General features: G+C 38.0%; 1 long non-coding RNA gene across 2 annotated transcripts in view; it reads right to left on the reverse strand.

The window, feature by feature from the left end:
* The window catches only part of LOC137865842 (uncharacterized), a 32,288-nt gene that overhangs the window by 8,341 nt on the left and 9,554 nt on the right, over nucleotides 1-14,393 (reverse strand). Inside the window, exons 2-3 of one of the 2 annotated variants that reach the window (XR_011102080.1) lie at nucleotides 12,702-12,806; nucleotides 374-8,745 (exon numbers count right to left, since the gene is read on the reverse strand). This is a non-coding gene — a long non-coding RNA (uncharacterized lncRNA). The remainder of the gene's footprint in view (nucleotides 1-373; nucleotides 8,746-12,701; nucleotides 12,807-14,393) is intronic. The other variant, XR_011102081.1, reaches the window with a different exon arrangement.

A 14,393-nucleotide genomic window follows, 5' to 3' on the forward strand; every position in this document is an offset into this window, starting at 1 on the left:
GTTAATTAAGGCATTAGACATTTGTACATACTAATATTTTTGACTTTAGGGTACACAGTTTAAAATGGCTAGTAGATTTCTTTTGTTTAACGTGAGTGTAACTTGTGACTCATTTTTTCCCTTTCCCACTGTTAAGTCAACTCTCAACATTTTTTTGTTTGACTCACTGTTAGTATGTATCAGTGTTCATTGAGGGGCTTTATCAGAACTCAAAGGGCATTACTAATTCACCTTTTATCGCTGTTCCTTAAAAATATCTGTATTTTTGAAATAAGACTGCAGCTTGAAACACTGCGTCATTAATGCAGATAATTTCAGTCTCAGAGCTAAGCCTGTTTAAAAAAAAAAAAAAAAAAAGGAAAAAAAGACACACACGGTCCTATTTGTTTTCTTCTCTAGCAGTCTTTTTTTCTTCATTTTTTGCTGTCCCTGACAAGATTTCCTTCCTCCCCCACTCTCCTTGAAGAAACACAGTTTGGTAACTACATGAAGATGTAACTGGTGGGTAGTACCACTCAACTGTATGCTAATGCCCAACGTAGCCTGAATTTTGCTTTACATGCACACAGCTAGCTGTTCTCTGAGTATCTTTTAGTTTAAGGAGAAGGAATAAGAGGACCGAAGAATAACTTTGTGGAATTGATGCTGGCCTTGTTTTATGTGTTTTTCTTGATGTTTGTGCTTCTCTTCATCGGTGGCGTGAGATGTTTTTCTCCCTTTCCTCTCCTCCTCCCCTTTTCCTGTTTCTCTCCCTCAGTCACCACATCCTTCCTAGTGCTGCTTATCACTGAGATTTTTCATCTCTCTCTCTCAGTTCTCACCCTCCTGCCTGTGATTAAACACCTGGAACGTTTCCAGCCTGATGACTGCAGAGTTTTGCAATGAAATTCCTTTGGGATTTGCTGCAGTAAGGCTCTGCTTCTTGAAATGCATTGCTCTGAAGGAGTCAGACTTTCTGTATTCTAATGCTCATCTTTGTATAGATTTTGAAAGTGCTGGGCATATTAAATGCATTGTTGCTACCTGGATAGCAGAGGCCTCATAGTAGGAATCTGTTTCATTATTACAAACTATATAAAATCTTTCCCCCAGAAAACTATCTTCCTTTTGGCTGAAATATGTGGACAACTGAACTGATCAACATTCTGATACCATTGACTTTTGAGATTCTGCTTTTGGAGGGTTAGCCTGAAGCAAGAGTTGCATCTGCTGCTATGCACAAGTTAGGTAGGTTTCTAAACCCCAATATTTGAAATTTGGTTCTGAATAGTATTACTGAGGTTTGTCTTAGCTTCAGCTGTATTAAAACAAACAAAAAAAAAATCACTTTTGGTGGAAAATGTCATAGCTACAACATTACATTGCTTAATTGCTATGTTACAATGACAGTTGCTACATCTGATTCAACATTAACTCCTGAAATGAATGGTGGAGGACAATTATCTGTGGAAATTAAACTAAAGATTTTGCGTAAGAGAAAATAAGTGAATATGTCTTGCTAGATAGAAAAATACTCTATGATTGACTTTGAAGTTTCTTCAATACCATTGTCCTAAGTTTTTAGACTGCAAACTGTCCTCAAAAGGCTCTCTGTTTTGTTAATTTATCTTTCACTCAAGGCTGTGTACACTGATAAAACATTATGTATCAATAATGTCAGTTTCCTTGCCAAAAAGCCTTTTTCCCAGAGCTTTTGAGCCATTTAACATAAAGCTGCCATTAGCATTGCCCACCAGCTGAGGCTGTCTAGAACGCAAAGACAATTGAATCAGAAAGGACATTTGTACTCAGTAAATTGAAACATTTGAAAATACTGGAAGATCTAGAAATTAAAGAGATGGAACCAATGCTCTTTACTTCCTTCTTGGTGAAGGAGCTTTCAATCAATGTTAAGCATTTTCATTTGTAAGTTATTCAAGTTATGTTGTCTTATATTTAAGTGCAAAAGAAACCAACAAAATAACAGCAAAAAGAAAGAAGAAGGCAAATTAATTTTCTTTTGAAGCCCTGTACAGGCAGGACTGTATCATCAAGGTATTAGCATTGCTGTGAATGAGCACCTGAGTCGCTGAGAGAATGGAAATGTATCATAAAAAGTACCTTGTATCAGAAAACGTAGCTAGAATATTCTATATGATTTGAGCTAGTGTCTCTCTGGAGGCTTCTGGTAGTTTCTTATAGACTGTTAAAAGTCTCACCATCTAAATCAGCATTTAAGCCATGCCTGCTGCACCTAAACTTCACGTGACCATGCACGCTCTCGTTCAGCAAACCTAACCTAAATAATGTAATATCAAATTAGATAATGCATTTAATTGTTTTTCCAATTAAATAGTAGTTCAGATTCCTAACATTTTTCTTATTCCCTCTGTACTTCTTTCAATCTCCCGTCTTCATTCTCTGTTCCTGTCCCTTGCCTTTCCTCTTCTCACAAACTAATTTTTTACTGCCTTTATCTTTTATTCCCTGCTCTTTCCTGAGTCCTGGTGTCCTCCCTGACCTCTCTTCCCACTTTAAATACTTTCTTCCTGGCCTCATGGAGCATCGCCATGGTGACTGCATGATGTCACTGCACTGGGAACTGTTGCCCAGGAAACTGCGTGATGTCATTGCGGAGACAGTTGCCATGGTTACTGAGGTAACGGGGAGAAAAGGGGTTGTTATCTCACAGATGGCAGGAAATGCTCCCATTAATGGCAACAAAGAAGATGCTTTTATTTATGTATTTCTGTTCCAGGGAGGGCTGCCTGTGATTCAAAGTCCCCGTTCCTTTCCTGATACAGTGTGCTCAGTTTGGGTTTTCATTTGGTCTGTGTGATTCTGCTCACCTATTTCTATCATTAAATGTTACTGTGAACATCAAGACACAATAAAAAAGGGGAAAAACCTACCTTGTCCAGTGCTTCTGTGTAGTACGGATTCCCACCTGTCGTTGCTCTTTGCTTTTTCCTATTCGTTTTCTTTTGTTTCTGTGATGAGCAGCCCAGCCCAGCTGTTATCCCGGCAGATGTCAGAGGTGCACTAGCAGTGAACGTTACATCTCTGAGCTTGCTTCATCTGCCCCAGGCTCTGTTTCTCTGAAGGGCAAGCTATAATTTGTTTTCCACTTCTTTCCTGCCTTTACCAACTTTTGTTTCATCACTGTTAAAATATGCCTGCTTTTTGTTTTTGTTTTTGTTTTTAGTAATTGCAAGAGTTCCAGGAAATGCCCAATGCGAAAGGTGAAGCAGGAGTTAAATAAAAAGTAGGAGCAGCTATTAGAGATATGCAGGTATGCAATAATAAGTTTGTTAACCCTCATTGTGTGCACAGAACAATGTGTAAGCATGTGTGTGCAGCTAATGTTTCATGTAAGGATGTGGGAATGTAAGTAGCGGTAACCATGTGTCTTAAGTCTGTGCATGTGATGTGTAGATCAGTAGCTCTGACAGAGTGTTGTGTATGTGTATAAACATACATATAATTGCTCTATGGATAAGCTTTTACTAAAACAACTTCTCCAGACTTGCTGCAATTTGAGCGAACTACATATTGAAGGTATATTAGACAAAATCTGCATGGATAAGAGTGATTGTCCCCACACAGTGGAGTCTGTGCTCTCAGTACCTGTGCAGATGCTCTAGAGTTCACTAGAAGCTGTGCTTACAGGCTTGCCATTAGTTAACCAGGAAACGGGCCATTCTCTGTTGCTGCTGTGTTTTGAGATCCTCAAGTTGAAAATTCTAACTTGGGTTAACTTCCAATTACTGCAGAGCTGAAAACAAGAATTCTATCAAAGATACAGAGTGCTAGTAGCAGGCCAGGTATTGGGATATTGGGACTGAGAAATTTTGGAGTTCTGAAATCTTGACTGAAAGCCAGGTCTCCTGAAATGGTGGGAGGAGACTGGAATTGAGGTAGCAGCTAAGTTTTGGCAACACTGGATGAGGAATGGTGGAGAGAGAATATAACTTCATTTGGGTGGAGGGGTGGGGGGGTGGGGTGGGGGGGAGATATAGAGAGCAGAATTTCCAGACTTAGTTATGGGGGAAAACAAGGGAATGCCAATTGGGATTTTTTGCTGTTTGTGGTGAAGCAGTAAAGATATTTCATTAGAATTTAATTTTGTATTCCTTTCCTCATACTTTGAAAGTACTATTTGTATAAATGTATATTTGCTCAGTATACTGCAAAAAGTAATCTCAACCTCTTTGCCAAAGTAACTAAAAGGAAATCATGTTTCACATCTCTATCTAGGTAGGGCTGCAGGAAACAAGTTATAAGAGATCAGACGGCAATGAGATAAAACAGATAACGGAGGTGGAAAGCAGCAGTCAGTCAGTGTGGAGAGGTTCATAACAGTCAGGTGAGTGACATAATCACTAGCCAGTGTTTGACCTGTGTGTAAGTTCTTAAATTATAACTTGATCAGTGTTTAGTTAATCAACATGCAATGGTGGTATTGGGATATCAGGTCTCTTTGTCCATTTTAAGGGACTTGCATCACTGTGAAATATGGGTCAGTAATCATGCAACTTTCCTGGACTCTTAATGGACTAGAACGATTTTATGGTTGCTAGAATTAGGGTACTGTTGCATCTGATATTGAAGGGATATTTAATTTCTGCCATTAATGGCCACCAGTGTTACTTGTCCTGTTAAATGAGCTTCAGAACGAACCCTGAACTTGAGTTTGTTTCATTTCAGCACTATACCAGACAATGTGAGATTATTATATTTAAATACATTTTAAACATTTATATTTGGGTCATATTTTTTGTTAAAATATGAGAAAAATCAAGAAGTTGGAATCTTTTTAACTGTCAGAGAGGTCATGAAAAGGTTTGTGAAGCTTATATCTCTCCAAATTTTGCCTGGAATCGGCAGTCAGATTCATGATTCATTATCCATCTGTCTGTCTCTCATCTTTCAACGTGAGATTTTTGTAAATATTTAAATAGTAATTGTATGCTGTGATATAGCAATACTAGAGACCACATACTGATAAATAAATATAGATTTATTTTCTACCACTGTCAGCCAGCTGGGATATCTGTATGTTAAAATCCTGTGTGTAGCAGGGGGAGGCACCATGCCGTTCTGCAGGAATGACAATCCCATGAGCAATGTGAGCTTAGTTTTTGCTGGCCAATGCTTCCATCTACTGGAGATCTCTGTTCTCACAGTATTCATTCTGTGCTGTATTCTGAGATCCAGTCTTGATAGTTAAAATCCTCCAAATATTTATCATGTATAAATTACAGTATATAATAAAAACAGTTCCTCTTGTGATATTAAGTGGCTAGCACAAAATGCTTTTACATGCTCTTTACATTTGAAAGATGTGTAATTGAATCAAAACTGTGTTTTTTTCCTGAAATGCAGCATTTAAGACAGTAGTAATATAAATGAAGGTACAAAATTTAAAACTATCTTGCCGGTGGGTAGTTGTGTGATTTGATAATAAATACAGTATTTTCAGGAGGAGACTTCAGAGCCTGTAGGATTGCCCCTTTATGCTTTATGAGCAAACAGGATTGGTGTTGATGTCCATTGAGACATGAAATATTTTAGTATCAAGACTAGAAAAGTAGACTCAGTATTACTTACGCTGCTACAGTACATCAGAGTTTGCCTGTGCTTCATAAGAGTCACTGTAGGAGGCAATCAACACTGCTGTAGTCAGTACTGATTTGCCTTTCAGGGGAATTAAAGGCTTTTTTTTTTTTTTTTCTTCTGGTGGCTGAAAAGAAACACCACAAATAGTGGATTTTGGTTTTCTTGTTAGCATCTCCCTGATTCCTTAAGCACCTTGAAGTGTTTGATTAGAAAATTTAGGAATAAACTAGTTTCTGGAGGAACTTACCTGTAACCCAGCTAAAAATACTTCTCAGCCCACCTTTCTCTGTGTGGTTCTTCTCATTCTTCCCTGCAAATCCACTGATTTGTTGAAAGACCAGCATGGAATTATTATCCCTGTGATATTTATTATTCTTATCAGGCTTTGTACAAATAAGAACACTGTAAAATGTAAAGAGAATAAATACTTTTGGTTCTGTGTTACTGTTATTTATGACAGTGTTGTTAAAAGTAATAATATCAGAACACCTTTGGACTTGATACAGTACTGTTACAAATCACAGAATCACTGAGTGGCTTGGGGCCATAATAGGATCTAGTTCCAACCAGAACCATGGGCACGACGCCTCCCAACACACCAGGTGTCCCAATGGCCTTGGGCACTTCAGGGATGGGGCAGCCACAGTTTCTCTGGGCAGCCTGCTGCAGAGCTTCACCACCCTAACAGTAAAGAATTTTCTCCTAATATCTAATCTAAATCTGCCCTTTTAGTTACCTCTTGTGCTATCATTACACTAAATGTAACATTTTTATATGTAAATTATACACAAAATTTACAAGTTTATGTGCACTAGATAAATTTTATAGGATTTTATATAAACTATCAATCTGTGTATACAGCATAATCACATATGATGATAACATACAAAGTTACTAATATAAATAAATGGTCATTAGCACAGTGCCTCTATAAAAAGGATGTAATGTCAGTGCACCTTGCCCCACCTACATGCAATCTGTGCAGTTCTGTGCCCTTTGGGATCATTATTACAGTGAGATAAGTATCTTCATTTGTTCACGTGAAATCTTGATGTGCTCCCCATGTTGGCCTTCAGTAATTAACTTTGTAGACTACATCAGCTTTTGAATTTAACATTACCTTTAAGCTTTTTGAAATACCTGTGCTTGATAAGGTGTTACATTGTTCACGTGTTTAACTTCATTATGCAGGAGCCAGGAGGCAGGGAGCTGGAAAGATGTGCCAAAGCACAGGAATGGATTTAAGGGATTAAAATATATGCTGTGTTCTATAACATTTTTTTAAAATTACTAGAATTCTAGGAATTTTAGTCTTGAGATTTCCATCAGTTGTTCTTCCACTGTTAAGGAAAAATAGTTCAGGATGTATTCCACTCCATGTGTTATTTGTAAACTGATCCTGTGTGGGGATGTTTCTGTGCTTTTGTAAAATTAAACAGCTCCAGATTTCTAGGTAGCATATATTCTGACCTAATTGTTGAGAATGCGGGGGAAATGAGTCTGTAAATGGTAGGAACACTATAGCCTGTGTCTGAAGTGGATAATTCATGTGGACAAAGAACTACTGTTCACCTTAGCAGCCATCAGAAGCTGAGTAGAAATAACTGAGCTGAATATGCAGTTAAAGAGATTATGTGGAGCCCAAAGGCAGAAACTTAAATGTTTTTAGTTTTCCTTGTGTTGTTAGTTCATTTGTAGGAGCAGCACTTTCAGAAGCTGCCATTCGTAGTCATTTAAAATAAGAAGCATTTTCTTGGAGGTGAAAAACCAAACTGAAACAAAAAACCCCACCTGACAGTCCATCATATACCCGCAATATACATGCACCTAGAGGTGGAAGGAATGCTTTTCTCTGCGTAATCATGCGGGAGCACATTCCACTGCTGATGTACGTGCTTTCGTCCTAGGGGTGTTCTGACTATCAATATCTTTATGGCTTACATGCTATCTAGAGCTTTAGCAGATTGTGACTTGTGCAGGCAAGTCTGTGCATTGTGAACTGAGCTTTAATTAAAAAAAAATCTTTTTACTACCTTTGAACTCAGATGACTCACTGTCAGTGTCAATGGATATATGTGCTCTTGCTGTTTCAGTTTTCTTAGGAAGTTATTAAGAATTTAGTAGTCAGTCGGATTGTAACTTATAATGTTCCTTGAGAATTTACTTACAGTGGCCTCAGTTACCTCATATGTGATGTGGCTATAACTTTAGACAGTGACGTATCTTGGAGAAATTGTATAATGCTTGCAGTCCTAGGAGGTGAAGAAAACAAAGAGGTTGCGATGTATGGATGGATGTGATTCAAATAATAAATCAGTACGTGTTTTTTGTTTTGTTTTGTTTTGTTTTTGAACCAGCTTCCTAGCAGGTAAAGAACATGAATATAGCCTTGTTGCACCACAGTTGTCTGTGACTAAATCATAAAAGCTCATAAGAAATTTTTCACTGGATAAATTAACAGGCAGAAGATGTTTCAAGGTAGTTTTTCCCTGAAGAACTTATTTGTGCAATCATAAGCACAGTAAGATGTTCCTTAAATTTGAAGATAATATCGGTTATTTCAGAGGAAGAAAAGTGTGTATGTACAGGAGGAAAGAAGGGTAGTTATTGATCTGAGCAGTTGAGTCATATGGAAATCAATTTACTTTTCAGTTCCTGGAAACTGAGCATTGCAGCTGGTTATTTATTGTTGTGTTGTATGCTTTCTACCTGTGTCACTGATGGAACAGAGAGCGCTTCTGCTCTGAAGCAGAAAGAGCCTACAAATTGGCTGCTCTGTTAAACAGGGAATGGTTTAGGTCAGAGGTTGGACTCGGTGATCTTGGAGGTCTCTTCCAACCTAGGTGATTCTGTGATTCTGTGATTCTTTCAAATGGCTGAATGGTGCAATGACAGCAACATTCACTGGTGATACTTTGTGACTGATGCCTCATTTTGCAAGCTTTACGGAAGTTGCTGCCTTGTACACTTTGATGATGCTCTGTTGTATGATGTCAGTTCTGGTTTTGAATATAACTCTATTAAATCTTGTCAAGTGGCAAGCAGATGTGAATTCATTTTCATGTTCTAGGTGTCCAGTTATACTCAGCTTGGCACGACAGTAGTTGGGAAGTCCTGGTTACAGTGGTCAGTCCTGGAGTGCTCTGGCTGAACAAGCAAGAGAAATGAAATAGGGTTATCTGTTTACACAAGTTTGTCTGTTTTAACAGTTTTGCTATTTTTTCCCCTGTATCAGCTGTAGTGGTTGAGTACCTATCTTATTTACTCATTTCTGTTCTATTCAATAAGGTTTGTAGAGAGATCTTTCACGCCAATTGTTCCATTGTGTATTTTGTGCTACTTCCACCTTCTTTTCTTCTCCCTATCTATTAGATCTTGTTTCCACGTGTTTATTAATCCTTTCACTGTGTTTCTTGTGTTCAAAAGGAACAATAGAGAACTCTTTTTCTGTGTTTGGAATTATTTCTTTCTGAAGGTTTTTATTGCTTTGGGTAAACAAGCCAAATGGACAAACACCAGTTGTAATAATGGAAAGAGGGGAGGGGGGTCTCCTTCTGCAACATAAACCACCTTCCCCTCATGTCCCTAAAAAAGGACATGGTGGAGAAAGAAAGGACCTATGGTGTCCTCTGAGGAACACTCCAGGCCTGTCAGTGGGTTGTGTTCAGCATCATCCAGAGAACCTCTGTTGCTATCTGCGGTGTTATAGCGCCAAAACTCCCAAGCCAGGAAAGGAAGTTTCTTTTTATTTTATTGAGTCTCTCTGGGTTGTTTGAGTGAATATCTCTAGAACTGTGTCAGTGTTTCCTTCCTCATGTTGTAGATTTTGGAGCATTTCTTAGCACCAAAAATTTAATCTGTTTGCTTTTCATAGAGGCTCTAGAGACAACACTTGAAGAATAAACCCAACTCTCATGTCACCATGCAGCAGAACGTTAGCACCAATCTGTTTCTTTTTTCTGTCCCTGGCTCCACAAATAGTCTCAGTGGCACAGGAGTCTATACTGACTGTTAAATCATACGTAGCTTCACCATAGTTAAAAAGGTCTTGTTACGTGTATCTGAATCCACACTGAAAACGTATAAAGTAGAAGCTAACTCTAATCCTACAGAGCTCTTTTTCATGTCATTTCTGGTACTGCTGCCAATGAATGCCAAAATGGGATACAGTTTTCGGTAGCCTCCTTTAACTTTAAGCACTGTGGATTACTTGTCTGTATATATTTCAAGGTACTTATGGATCATGTAGTTATGCTCTTCACGAGTTACGTGAGACACTCTGTGAGTGACCATCTCAGAATGTAAACAAGTTAATTTTCTGGCACTTCTCATTAGAGGTTCAGAATCCTGCCACTTTTTGTCTGTTGCTGTTTTTATAGTGTTATGAAGATTGGAGTCAGCCAAGATTTACGTGGTGTTAATTAGATTACTTACTTCCAGGGACATGACAAAAAGTGTGACCTTTTCAACATCATTTCCCACCTCCAGTTCCTGCTAAAGATTGGTGTTGACACAAAGTTTTTATGCTGTTTTTTCCTTCTTCGTAATTACAAGCTAAGTTTTCTGGGAAGGTGGACAGTTCTTCCATGCTTGTTTCTTTCCAAGTGCATGCCTTGTTCTGCAGACATTTTATTTCTATATATACATATACATGTATATATACATATATATACATGTATATACATGTATATATATGTATATATATGTATATTTGTGTGTGTGTGGTGAACAAACAGAAATTGTTTGAAGACCACTTAATGTGAACATTTGCAAGGCGAACTGTTTGTAGAATGAGCTTTTTGAAAAAAAATTAGCTTTTCTGAAGTGCATACGAAAGTCAGAAAGTACTGCATTGTATATGATGATAAAGTAGAGTTCCCTGCCTTTCGCTTTCTTCTGATTTAGTTGAAAGTACTAGAAAGATATGAAGTCTTTGCCCAATCAGTGAAACAATTGGTTTATCAGTATTGTGTAAACAATGCATGCAATGAGCGAGTAATTTCTGGTGAGTGCCTGATAAAGAGGTAGGCATCCACATCTCTTCATGAACAAGAACTTTCAACTCCCATCAGTAAAACTATTCCACTTCAAGTCTCCCTGAGGCTTTAAATTCCTGCAAAGTGAGTTTTCTCCTCTCTGCCAGGATTGGTACCATCTACAATAGGTTTGAGACCATTCATGGGGTGGAAGGAGAAAGCAGTAGTTGCTTGGATTAGAGGACTGCTTTTTAAAATAAAGAAGTGATTGTCTTTTCCAGTATTGATTGTACAAGAAGGTTATGGACAATTTTAATAAGAAATCTGTAATGCCATATTTTATTTTTTTTTTTGATGAAGAGTAAAATCTGAAAATATGTGCAATTAACACTTCAAAATAATATTATGAGATAATTCAAAATCTTACCAAGAAGCAGAATTTTCTGGCACTATGAACTCCTAGTCCATTTTTTTTATTTTCTTTTCAGGTTTGCAAGGGGAGGATTTATATTTCTTATGAAATAGGATGTTAGATGCACTTAAGAGTGGCAACTTAGTGATCTCTGCTAGCTTCAGACATGTGAGTTAGTAATGCCTATGCATATTCATCAGAAGAATGATTTTTCATCGGTATCGTTTATGTAGTTTTACATATGCTTTGTTGTGGATGTAGGATACCCTCTTGTGATCTTTAGATTTGCCAAAGCATGTTGAAAGTTCTGAAAGAAAGAGACTGCAGCCTATTTCCTGCAACATGTTGTTCTGTAGGAAAATATGAAACAAAATCAGCAGCTTGTTTTTTCTCTGATTTCTTCAAGGTAAAGCAAAGTGCAAACTTACTGGCTAAACTTAATTCCAGGACTATAATCCTGCTTTATTTTTTCACTAGGACATTTAGGTGGATAACCAGGAATTTAATGGAATCACAATGATGTAAAATAAGTGAGGTTAGTCACACAATGTTTCCTTTTGATGGAAGAAAGACCGATCACTGACTTACGTGCAGTGTGAATCTTGCAGATTCTAAAAGCAGGAGACTGCAGTTTGAGCAATTTTATAAACACTAGGGAAGGCTCTCAGTCTTCTGCCAAATTACCGTTTTGGTCCTTGCATTGTCAAAGGGTAATCCATAATGTTTTAGAAACCTTGTCAGCTGGAATCTCTGGCATAGCCCTGTACACAGCACACATGCAAACCTTATTAAAAAGCACATGATGTGTTTGTTGCCAGGGAAACATAAGCCATTAAGCTCTAGAAGCATAATTCATAAGAAACAAATATTAGCTATTAACATCTACTTTCTCCATTAGTGCCATGAAACCTATATGAAATAGCCTTGCAGTCTCCTAGCTAATGGAAATGACATAACTGGAGAATGAAAAGGTGAAATGAGAAATTATAATTCACCGAGCTCTAAGTACAGACAGAGTAATGAGAATGTGGGACTGGGCATGTTTTCTTCTCTCATGTTGATAATACATTGAGCACCTGGTTATCCTGCTCATGTTATTGAATATTATGACTCACATTGAAAGCAAGCCTTTGCCAAGCAAAGAAAGAACAGGTCTACTTTTCCCAGGAGTCTTTCTGGAATATGAAAATAAAAATATGAAATATGAAAATAAAAGCTAGACATGGGAAGGAGAATGGGAAAGTATTTTCTATTGTTTTAAGTTTTGATACTGAAATCATTTTAAATTTGACTTACGGATTTAATATCCCCTTTAATATCCATTTTCTATTCCATTATAATTAGCTAACACAATGTGGTTATAGCTTTTTTAAATTTTTGTCTTTTGGTCAATCTCAATTTGATCTTAAAGTCTAGAAGCTGATTTCTTCATCTTTCTCTTTCTGGTAATTATATTGGATTAATTACTTTTTTAATATTCTGCAAAGTACATGATAATTTTTTGTGAAGAATTCATCGTAGCCACACAGGCACTCTGTGGCAAACTTTCACTGTGCTTGTGTTCTGAGAAATATTTCTAGCAAAAAATGAGGAGGGGAGTGAATCTGGCTTAATTTTTGCCTGGTCTAAACAGTTGTCACTTCTGAAATGCCATCCAGGACCATGGATAGTCAGGACCCCAAAGCTGGCTTGTGTTACTCATATGTGGTGGCTACCTTTGTTCAGCTTGAAGATCAGGAAGTCAAAGTCATTACCGCTCTTTACTCCCAGCTGTTCCATTGATTTTGAACCATCCTTTTTGAGAGGAGAATTAACGTTGTCTGCGGAAAAAAAAGTGTTGATTTTACCATATTGGGGTAAAGCTAGCAAAAAAACGGGATTTGTAACCTCAGGCTCCAAGTCATCTAGAGTTTAATACAATAAATCAACTACAGTCAATTGAAGTCCATTGTAGCTTTGCTCAGACTTTATTCAGGCACCATACCTGTGGCTCCAAAGAGAGGTCTATATGAGAACTGAACAAATAGTGACTGGGTGCTTCCAGACTTTGCCCCCACAGCTCTAATGTACTTTCAGTTAGCTCGCATGTAGTTTCTGTTCAGATAAGTCACAATGAAATAGTAGAACTGGAGTATACCCTGCTTTTTCCTGGGTTTTATGGGACTTTCCCTGATAGCAACTTCAAGGATTTGGCAATGAGTGAATATTAAGAAATGAGCATATGACACTGATGACTTTTTTTAGTGGTGTGATTGTGAGAATCTGCGTCAAAACTCTGGTTTGTGAGCCTTTGACAACCTATGTGAATGCAGGGATAAGCCTGCAAAACAGCCTTGTGTAGTAGGGTGGTCTTTGAAGAACAGGAAACACTGTATCAGAGATCTCAAGATAACATAATTTAGCTTGAAATGGGCCTCCAGAGATCATGAAGAACAGGCTGAACTTTGAAGTTAGATCAGATTGTGCAGGGCCTTGTCCAATCAGCTGTTGGAAAATCTTCAAGAATAGAGATTTCTCAGTCTTTTTAGGCAACCTTGTTTCAGGGCTTAACCACTCACACTGATTGTTTTTTCCATGTATATTAAGTCATAACTTCTCCTGCTGCAATCTGTGACCATCGTATCTTGTCCTTTCACTGTGTACCTCTGAGAAGAGTGGTTCTGTCTTACCTGTAACTGCCCTTCAGATATTTGATGACAACAATTCAATTCCCCTCCCAAAGCCTCTTGAGGCTAAACAAATTCAGATCCCTCAGTCTTTCCTTATGCATCATGCAGTCCAAGCACTTAAATATTTCAGTGACCTTTCAATGTACTCTCAATTTATCAGCATTTTTTTGGTGCAGAAAGGTCCCAAACTGAACGCAATGTTCAAGGTGCTGTCTCACAAGTATGAAGCAGGGTTTGCTTCCATCAGTCTGCCAGCTGTGCTTTCGCTAATGCAACCTTTTATGTCCTTAGCCCTTGCCAAGAAATGTTGCATTTGCAGACTCATATTGAGTTTGGGTTTCACTATGATCCTTTAGCTTGTTTTATGGTGATTTTTTCTCCCAGGTGCAGGACTTGTGTTTGCTTGTGCTGAATTTCACAAGGTTCTTGTTGACCTATTTGTGCAGCTGGATGAGATCTCTCTGCGTGGCAGCCCTGACTTCCAGTGTGTGAATTGGTCTCTTTAACTTAATGTCATCTGTGAACTTGAAGAAGGTGCATTCTATTCCATCAGCAAGCCCAGGTTACTGATGGTGTTAAACAATATTGACCCTGATACAACCTGCAACCAGCTTAGACTTTGAACCATTGGCCTTTGAGCCTAATGGTGCAGCCAGTTTTTCACCTACCCTTTTGCTCACTTATCCAGTCCATACGGCCCCAATTTGACTACAACAATGGCAAAACCCTGCTACTCCA

This window comes from Anas acuta, chromosome 17 (genome assembly GCF_963932015.1).
Source record: "Anas acuta chromosome 17, bAnaAcu1.1, whole genome shotgun sequence".
Lineage (NCBI taxonomy): Eukaryota > Metazoa > Chordata > Aves > Anseriformes > Anatidae > Anas > Anas acuta.